Below are 10,438 nucleotides of genomic sequence, written 5' to 3'. Positions count from 1 at the left end.
TCATTCCCAAAGCTTCCTACCTCCGCGGTATGATGTAGTACTAGCAGTGTGGCAGCGGCTGGGGGGCGCAAAGTCTGGCATGGCCTGGTAGCCGAAATGCAAAGCAGACGAACGGGGATTAAAAACACGAGGTTAGGGTTGCGAAAAGTAGGTCTTGTAGTCGAGCACGTGGAATTTCTCTACGGGGAGCTATTCTACTTTTAGAACAAAGTGGCCTACGGGTTGGCGTAACCAAACAATTCATCGGGGCTAATTGGCAAGAACAAAGAAGCTTCACGCGAGCATATGTGTCCTGCGAACATATCTGTAGACAATGTTTGTATGATCAATGTGGCGGAACCAAAATGTTTCACGCAAGTGACTAGTACGCGTGCCGTCGGCAGGTGGAGCTTAGTCTGAATAAGCGACGTAAAGAGTTCTGGCGCTTTGTAAGAAAACAACAACAACCACAACAAAAACACACACTAAGAAGGCGTCAAAGATTACCTCTACGCAATAGGTTCCAGATTCATGCATCTCCAGAGTCCGTCTGTGTAGTCTTTTCAGATCATTTGAGCTTATGTTTTCTAATGCAAACCCCACTTCGCCTTTGACGTGGAAAGTTAAATCCAATGACTGTTCGCCGTTTACGGACGTCATGTTTAGGCAGATGGTTGTGGCTATCGCGAAACTGAATTCGAATTTATCTACAGGTTCTGACGGTATCCCTAATTTTTTTTATAAAGGGCTGCAGCGAAAGGTTTGCTCCTGTTCTTGTCAAATTGTTTACCTTGTCGCTACGAAATTCTGTCCTTCCTGAAAACTGCAAAACATTCAATGTTAATACGATTTCTATGTCTAATAATTCTTGTGATGTTAGTATTTATCGTCCCGCATCTATTTAATTGCATTATTAAAAGGGGTTGAGAGCACGGTCGCTTGTAAAGTTGTTTTAAAATAAAGGTAGCCTCTGGGGCAGCAGGGTTTCCTCACAGCAGATCTGTTGAGAAAATATGTGCACACTTTTTAATTATTATATGCCAGATGTTCCTAGTCAGGGTCAGGTAGATTCCGTATCATATTTAAATATGTAAAATGCCTTTGACAGAGTCAATCGCAAACTGCTATTTCTAAAATTTGAGAATTACGGTCTTAGTTCTGAGTACATAGCCTGGTTCGCGAGTTATACGCACGCCCTTTTATGCTTTCGTCAGAGCGGCCTCAGGGCTAAAACCTTGGTCCCTTTTGTTTATCATTTTTATAAACGACCCGTTGTTGTCCATGAAATAATCCCAGGTACTGATGTCTGCAGATGATGTTAAGCTCTTTCAGGAGGTGAAATCTATCACCGACTGCAGTTTGCTGCAGGACTATGTTTCTACAGTACAAGAATGGTGAGTGTCAATAACAACCTAATTTCAAACCCCCGCAAAACCTAAGTTATGTCTTTGTCGAGAAAACGTAGCACTTTACCTTTCGTATAGGAGGTATTCACTGGACGCCATATTTGAGGGCGATGTTTAGAGCGCATGCTCAGAACGAGCTCACATTAATAGCCTGCTAAGACATGCAACCTTGATGGTGCTAAATGCACGCTCCAAAAGGACTGCGGAAGCTCACCGTCAGCACGCGCTCAGCAGCAGCGCACACGAATATGACCGCCAGTGAATACTCCCTATATACTCTAAAAAATGGAACTATAAGTGGAACTGAATCAGCGCGAAATTAAGAGGTTCTCGTGGATGATCACCTATTCCTTTGTGCTCATACGAACTCCATTGTTAGTCAGTCGTTACGCACGCTGGGAATAATTGCTCACTCATCTAGATCTTCTAGCACTTATTATAGTTGTTTAAGACTATATTGTACTCATGTGTACACCAGACTTGATTGTGCATCTGTGGCATGGAACTCCATCTCTATTTCAGCAAGTGAAAATATTGAACGCACAGAAAAACGACTTGCACGACTATCCTACGACAGAAATTTTGGTCGAAATTGCTAATGTGCATCTAATTTGATTTTAGAAAAATTAAAATTAGGCAGTCATTTTGAGAGAAGCTCGGGCAGAGATATAACATTTTTGCGTATAGTTAATTTTTGGTTCAATGGATAGCCCACCCTTCTTTGCTCTTTTAAACTTCCGCATTCCTGTTAATACAAGCTCTGGAAATGTTAAAGTTTTTGAGGTATTCAACGTAACTTTTCACAAATTTCGCGAAAGCAGCCTGCTTTAAACACCGAATTTACCAATTTTAGTATGTTTTTGCACAAATCTGTCGCTTTGGAATACGTAATTTAAGCATGCATGTGAATTTAAGTAGGAGTATAAATTTAGGCATGCCCGTGAATTTAGGAGGGTGTATACATTTTAATACGCGTATCTTTGCGATTGCTCATATCGTGGCATGGTGCATTATCGAAAAGGCCTTTATGGTACTGGTAAGCACGATAGAAAATAACCATTGAATTGAAATGAATTGACTCTAACTGTACTTGATAACGAGCGGTCAAAAGTCAAATTTGGGCGTTTTACGTGCAAAACCAACGGCGGGCATCTGGCACGCCCCAGCGGAGGCGTGCCAGATTGGTTGCACGTCGAAAGATCCCCACCTGGGGATCTTTCGACGTGCAACCGAAAGCTCGGTTACACGGCGCCTTCTCCGCAATAAGCCTCCGTCAGATTGCGGGCACCTCGGCCGGGATTCGAACCCGCCACATCGGGATCCGTAGGCCGGCGCTCTCACCTCGGAGCCACCGAGGCGGCCGATCACGAGCGGTAATGGAATATAAAATTAAACTGATTAAGAGAGACTTAAGTTTCTTACCAAGACAACCAGATGTCTTACGCAGCGCATGAAGAATGCCCATAACGTGCTTTTTTTTTTATCTGACAACGAGTATAGAATTTTGAACTTTGCTAAGTATATTCCGTTTCCCTTTAAGTCTCATCTCGGCCGAGCCTACCATCGATGGAGCCAATCAAGGAGTGCCAAAAGTGCTTCGTCTCGGCGCTGATCTTTTTGGTGTGCTAGTTATATCACGGCTCGACCAACCACACGCAGAAAGAAGAAAAAAAGTGCAGGATCGCATCGCATTCACTGTGCGTGTTTGGTTTTGCCGGTAGTGCAAAGCTCAAGTTCGACTGCTTCTTTTTGCAGACGTTGCGGTGACGTCAGAAAGACGCCGAGCTCTGATTGGCTCTGATTGAAACGATAGTGCGTGGACCTGGAAGCAAGCCGCCTCGAGGTCTACCCACTATTCTTCTAATCAGAGCTCGGCGCTTCGACGTCACCATAGCTGCCTGTACAAGAAGCAGACGAACTTGCACTCCGTATAGAAAACGCACAAAGGCGATGCGGCTTGCACGGCTTTTGACGCGGCTTGATTGGTTCCCATCGGATCGCAACATATCGGTTCCGGTTGATGAATATGAAATGGAGTATACATAGACATTTTCATCGCTTAACACCCGGGCGAAAAATGCTGAGCCACTGAGCTGTGGAAGCGTGCGCAGCGTCTGATCTACCGTACGGCAGAGCAACAGCGCGTGCTCAGAAGGCGTTCCACAGCCCAGCAGACAAAGATGGCAGTGCGCAGAAGGCGATTTTCGCGAAAATCTAGTGAAACAAATCAAACCGGCAATATTCGTTTCCAGCTACATACTGCCAACTAACACGTGTTCATAGCTTAATTCATGCTCTTTACCTCAATAAGTGCTGAAATTTTCAAACACACAAACCTGTAGGCAGTTTGTATGTCACGAAACTATATCGTTGAAAAAAGACTCGGGACTGAAGTAACGAATGAATTTCAAATTTCGTACATATATGTCTGAAGTGTAGTTTTGTATATATTTTCTCAGTTTTCGCGTGCAGCCAAGACGTCGCTTTATTTTAACTGATTTGTTTGTACATCGCCCTGCGTGCGAAGCCTTCTGTTTCGACGACACGTGGAAACATTCCTTTCTTACAATAGCGTGCTTCACCATGAAAAAGTTCCTTCTGTATGGAAGAGCTCTGTTGCGTTAGTATGGGGTCAAGAACACAACCATTCCATCTCGAGCTCAGTCAAAGAGTTTTCTTTACTTCATCATCCTCTAGCAGCCCCCCCCCCCCCCCCCCCCCCACATTCGGCACGCGATAGCACGCGTAACCTAGCTACTGAAAACCTCCCCCTTTTGGGCGGTTGGTGGATAGCATTGCAAGTTCAATCCATTCACCGGCTTCACTGTCCTTCCACTTCTAGTGACAGTCAGATCTTGTCGCCCACTAAAAGGAGCTGCTGGTAGCTCTGGTAGAGGCTGTACCCTGTCACTGATAGCCGGAACCCCAGAAGAGGCTGGAGTCGACGGTACCAGATGGAATATGTTGCGCCTTACAATACCACGGTTCGTTTCGACCTGGTAGGAGCGAGGTAGACCTGCTTGAGACTGCACCATTCTGTTTGTCCTCTGGTCAATTATCCAGACGCGTTGTCCGCTTTGCAGAGGTTTTAATGGACGTGCGGCATGTCTCGTGTCGAAGTTAAGTTTGTGTTTCTCCTTTTTTTCTTCCTCCCATTTCCGTAGCTTCTGAGGCTCGGGAGTAACAGGCTTTCACAAAGAAGGAATAATTGGGAAGATGTTCGCATTCTCCAGCCCATTAGATGTTCAGCTGGGCTAAACCCGCACGCATCCTCCGTCTTCATCCAACTCCTCCTGATGATCTTTACTCCGGCTTCCACAAAACTATTGCTTTGTGGAAACATTAGGCTAGATGTTTTGTTAAACAAAACCATTCTTTAGAGAACTTGGTGAACTCGGATCCAAGTAATCTTTGGAACTGTGGTCCGTTGTCGCTGTATACCGTTTCTGGCGTTCCATGTTTTGCGAAGATAGACTTCATGTGGTCGACGACAAAAACAGCTGACAAGCTGGCCAAGGGAGAAACTTCGGGGTATATGGAGTAATGATCCGTCAGCAGGAAGTGCCACTTGTTTTCAAGTAGAAAATATCTACGCCTACTTGCTGCCAAGGCCGTTCAGGAAACGGAGTTGGTATCAAAGACTCTCGGCGGTGGATTGTTTCCTGAATGCACTGTGTGCATCGTTTTACCCGCTCTTCTATCTGTTTAGAGAAGCCTGGCCACCACACAGATTCACGGGCGCGTGCTCTGCATTTAACGATGCCTTGGTGACCGTTGTGAATGCTGTCCAAGACTTGGTTTCTCATTGCCTTAAGAATGATTATCCTCGACCCCCTCATTAGAAGGCCGTCTTCCACTGCAATGTCGCTTCCGTGCTGCCCATATGCACTGCACTCCTGGTCTAACGCTTTTTGGCTGGCCAGCCCTCGGTACTAAAGTGCGTTAGAAATTTACATGTTGCGTTATTTTTCTGGTTAGCTTGAATTTCTTTTAACTTTTCGTCAGTTGCTGGAAGGTTTGCAGTGAGACCTCGCACGTATGCTGATATCTCGTTTTCCATCTCCTTGTCCGGCGTATGTTCCATGGGATTTCTAGAGAGGAAGTGAGCCGCCACTTTTCCGGGAACGTGTGTGATATCATAAGAAAAGCTAATCATCCGGAGTTTTATTTCCTGTAGTCTTGGCGTGGTGTCTTCCAAGCTCTTGGACGAAAACATAAAACCAGCGGTGTGTGGGCTGTCTCGATCTGGATTTTCATTCCGATTATGGAGTCTTGAAACTTTTTGCACCCCCAGACCACCGCCAGTCCTTCCTTTTCGATCTGGGCGTACCGCCATTCTGTTTCGCTAAGTGTTCTCGGCGCGAACGTCAGTGGTCTGCAGATCCCGTTCTCTTGCTTCTGGCGCAATACTGCGCCAATGCCAAACGAAGAGGCGTCTGTCGACAACAAGGTTGATTTTCTTGGGTCAAACAGAATGAGTATCGGGTCTGATGTCAAAAACCAACTTTAGTTTTTCAAAAATCCTCGGTTGTTCGTGGTTCCAGGCCCAGTGATTTATGGAACTCAGTAATGCGACCAGCGTGTGTGACTCTTGGGCTAAACTGGGGAAACATTTCCCAAGGTCATTGACCATTCCAAGAAAGCGCTTCAGCTCTGTGATACAAGTGGGAACTTTCATCTTCATGATTGCTTCTACCCTGTCTTGATCTGGACAAACTGCTTCTTGATCGATGGCATGTCCAAGAAACTTCACCTGAGTTCCTGTGAACCGACATTTAGTTTCGTTCAAGGTAAATCCTGCCTGCCTGAGTCGAGAGAGGACGTCGCAGGTTTCGGTCGTGTTCTGCTCTTCTGGAACCGTAGACAAGGATGTCACTTGGCAGTACACTGTGATCGATGCGAGTGTGACCCAAAGTTTGACGAAACAAGAATTGTTGGAAGCGGCGCCACAAAAATCGCTCGCGAAATCTTGGAGGCCTTCACCATAAGATCTCTTGGCACCGATGTCTGCGTCAGCGCCCCATTTTTATCTCTATCTGATAGGGAGTATACGTTCCTTCAAAATGAACGTGTCACGTAGGAAAACGCACCTGGCTTCGTTCTATCTTTATTTCTTACCCATGCGCACGTGTCATTGGGCGTAGCTTGCGTTTCTGTGTTTTTCAGAAATAAAGTTCAGTTGAAAGTGCGCCTCGTCCTCTCTGAGTCTCTCCTTGTGTCCTCGATGTTTTGGCGCCTCACTTCAAGCATGTACAACCAACTAGCCCAACTCGCCGTTCTAATTCAGTTTATTTATTCTACAACGGGCCCTTTCCTTCGTTCTAACTTTGCTCTCCCTTCGGATCATCTTACTTACATCAACCTGATTGCCGCCGCGACTTGCCAAGCCAGATACTACTCGTATGCTGCGCCGAGGCCTTACCCCGCCTCAGGTGTTGAGCTTCTTCGGTTGTGTTACACCGTCGGCGGGACATGGAAAACGGCTATGCAAGATTCTTCGGTCGGAGCGGTGGAAACAAGTCAGCAGACACCGGGGCTACCTGTGGATGCTCTGTTCACGGTCGGCAACCACTGAACGGGAGGCGAGCAAGAAATTTGGTGAGCACCTCAGACTGGCCTCGCAAGTCACGGATTTTCTTTGGAATCAACTTCGTGCGTCGCTACCGAAGAGGCCAAGAAGAGAAGTTGCACCGATTAATGTCACGTTTCTCGGAGACGCGTCCGCACCAGCGAACGTTACCAACACCTTGCAAAAAGAACCCAAGTTTAGCTTAGCGCCTAGGCCAAAGCACGTAGAAAAGCTTTGCTTAGTGAGAACTTTGGCGGAGAAGGCGGGGCAACAGGAAAAAGAAAGATGTATCTCAGAAGGTGTAGATGTTTTGATGCGCACTGTGGGAGATGGACAGCGAGGTGTGAATACGAAGCACGTTGTAAACTATTTCAAGGACAATAACCTTCGCCTGCTGACTGCTGATAAGGAAGGCGGTTTTGTCGTAGCGGGGGAAGGAACGTTTGGGGACAAGTCTAGAGAGAGGCCACGGAAAAGCATTTTAGGCGAGTACAGCATGTTTCGCTGGTCAAGGTAAAATCACAGACAACGGCTCTATGCAACAAACTTGAACTGACCAGCCTAGGTAAAAAAGTGCAGGCGTCAAAGAAACTCTGTTTACAGGTCTTTTTTACGGCAAAAACCCACAAGTTAGGATGCCCTTTCAGGGCAATAGTAACAGAGAGGGACTCGTGGCAGCTCGAGGTGGGTGCTTTCCTTTGAAAACACCTTTCGGAGCTAGAGCTGGGTGACCCTTTCCTGGTTAGGAACTCAGAAGAAATAATAAAGTTTTTGGATGAGGGAGACCTGCGGGGAACAAAGGGGTTCTCTATTGATGTCGCAGATTAGTTTTACATGGTCCCGCATGACCACCTGCTGACAGCTGTTCAGCTTTGCAGTGAAGAGAACGGGGAGATTTCTTTCCGCAATTCGACTGGCCTCACGGTAGATGGCTTCCTGGAGTTATTAACACATTATCTTGGCTCCACTATGGTTTCTTTCGAAGGGGAAATATTTGTTCAAAAACGCGGAATCTGCATTGGCTCGAGAGTGGCTCCGGTCTTGTGCGACATGTTTCTTGCCTTCTGCGACAGGGCGATCGCAGATAAATTGGAGCATAAAGAACAAGTGAAGATTTTTAGATATGTAGATGATTTTTTGGTGCTGACATCTGAACCGGTGGGGTTGAGTGATGAGGTGATTTCTGGGATGCTGAAGCTGTTAACGAGCTGTGCGTTCGGCTTGAGCTTCACACATGAAACTGCATGCTTAGGTCGATTACAATTTTTGGACTTGGGGTTGTCTTTCGGCGAAGATCATATGTGCTGGGCGTACGAGCCTCGTTCAAAGAAAGGGATGCTGCCGTACGATTCTGCTCAATCCAAGCTTGTGAAGAGAGGGATAGCTTCCACCTGCTTGGCGGCCTCGCTGAAAAAATCGTGCAAGCATAGAATGAGTGCCAGCTTTCACGGGCAGCTCAGCAGATTGGAGGCGGCGGGTTTCCCTCCCAGTGTGCTTCGCGATGTGTCGGAGACCTTGTTAAAAAAGATAAAAAAAGCACAGCAGGGAGGATTGTGAGGGTAACATAAGGAGGGCGGCCAGACCTGCGGTCTTACCCTACATACACAGACTATCCCACAACCTGAAGAAGGTAGCCAATAATAAGAAGAAGGTTTGGCATTCCAGTTGTCGTTTCTGCGCCAAATAAACTTTCTGCATTGTGCAATACGATCAATAGGAGCTCAGGTGAAGCCACTGCGACAGAAAGGGATTGCAAAAAGAGACACGTGACGCAGTACCGCGATTCCGTCACTGAAGTCGTGTATGTGATACCCCTGTCATGTGGGAGAGTGTATGTTGGCCAGACGGGGAGGTGCATTAATGATAGAACCAGGGAGCACTCTGACGTCAACTAGGCAATCCCCGTCTGGCCACTTGGAAGTGCACTGTGATCGATGCGAGTGTGACCCAAAGTTTGACGAAACAAGAATTGTTGGAAGCGGCGCAACAAAAATCACTCGCGAAATTTTGGAGGCCTTCACCATAAGATCTCATGGCACCGATGTCTGCGTCAGCGCCCCATCTTTATCTCTGTCTGATAGGGAGTATACGTTCCTTCAAAATGAACGTGTCACGTAGAAAAACGCGCCTGGCTTCGTTCTATCTTACTTCTTACCCATGCGCACGTGTACATTGGGCGTAGCTTGCGTTTCTGTGTTTTTCAAAAATAAAGTTCAGCTGAAGGTGCGCCCCGTCCTGTCTGCATCTCTCCTTGTGTCCTCGTTGTTTTGGCGCCTCACTTCAAGCATGTCGTTCATGTTGCAGACTTGTCCTTTGATTCCGCTCCGAAGCTGGCTTCTTCTTCTGGAGAAGCTCTGGAGCAGTTGTAATGCCGAAAGGAAGTCGCTTAAACTTAAAGCGTCCAAATGGTGTGATGAAGGTGGTCAGAATCTGGGACTCTTGAGCAAACTCAAACTGCCAGAATTCAGAATTTGCATCGATTTTTGAGAAGAACTTCGTATTCCCAAGTTGTCCAAGAACGTGGTCTGTCACCGGAAGCGGATGTCTTTCTCGTTCCACATACTTGTTTAGCTCTGTGAAGTCAACGCAAATTCTTTAGCTTCCGTTTGTCTTTGTCACGACTACCATAGCTGGGCACCAGTCTGTGGGCTCGTCCACACTTTCGATTACACCGACGGTGATCATACTGTCGAGCTTTTCATTGATATTTTCTATTAAGGAAATCGGGATTCTTCATGGAGTGCTCAGAGAAAAGGTAAGTGCATCCTTGCGTAACTTAATCTTGTGAGGCTGTTTCACACAGCCAAGGCCTTGAAAAAGTTCCAGAAACTCGCCCTTTGGATTGACTGGCCCGGGTTTCGTGTCGACTACAGCACTCAGTCTCTGTGCAAGTCCCAACTCCACAGAGTGGCCTCTCGACAAAGTGGTTCGTCTAGCTCTTTTACAACATAGACTTCAGCGGATATGCGCTTTTCTCTATGGCGAATATCTGCTCTCGGTACACCCATTACGCTCAAGTTTGCTCGGCTGGGCCCCTTTACTACTCTTTTGGCCTCAGCCAGAGGCAGTGCACTGAGGTACTGTCTGTAGATTCTTTCTGGAATCGCAGTATTATCTGCCCCCGTGTCTATCTAGAAAGATACTGGAGCTCTCTGGACTGTGAGTACAATCCTCCATCCGTCTTCCTCGGCTGACTCTATGACTCCAAGAAAGTCGGGCTCTTCGGCTTTGACTTCTCTAACTGTCATGGAGCTGCGGCAAACTTTTGCAAAATGTCCTATTTTCTTGCACTTGTTGCAGGTTACTTGTTGAGCGGGACATCTATTTCGTGAATGAGGCCTCCGGCCACACAACGGGCACGTTTCTTTAGTAGCAACTTTGGAAGGCCTTCTCGCATTCACCTTGCGCGTCAGTGGAGACGCCGCGGACATTCGATTCAGACTGTCTCCTACGTGGAGATCAGCTTGCTGCTTCTTCACAGTCT

The sequence above is a fragment of the Ixodes scapularis genome, unplaced genomic scaffold, assembly GCF_016920785.2.
Source record: "Ixodes scapularis isolate PalLabHiFi unplaced genomic scaffold, ASM1692078v2 PGA_scaffold0__279_contigs__length_252992795, whole genome shotgun sequence".
Lineage (NCBI taxonomy): Eukaryota > Metazoa > Arthropoda > Arachnida > Ixodida > Ixodidae > Ixodes > Ixodes scapularis.
Note: the sequence above shows the minus strand (reverse complement) of the source record.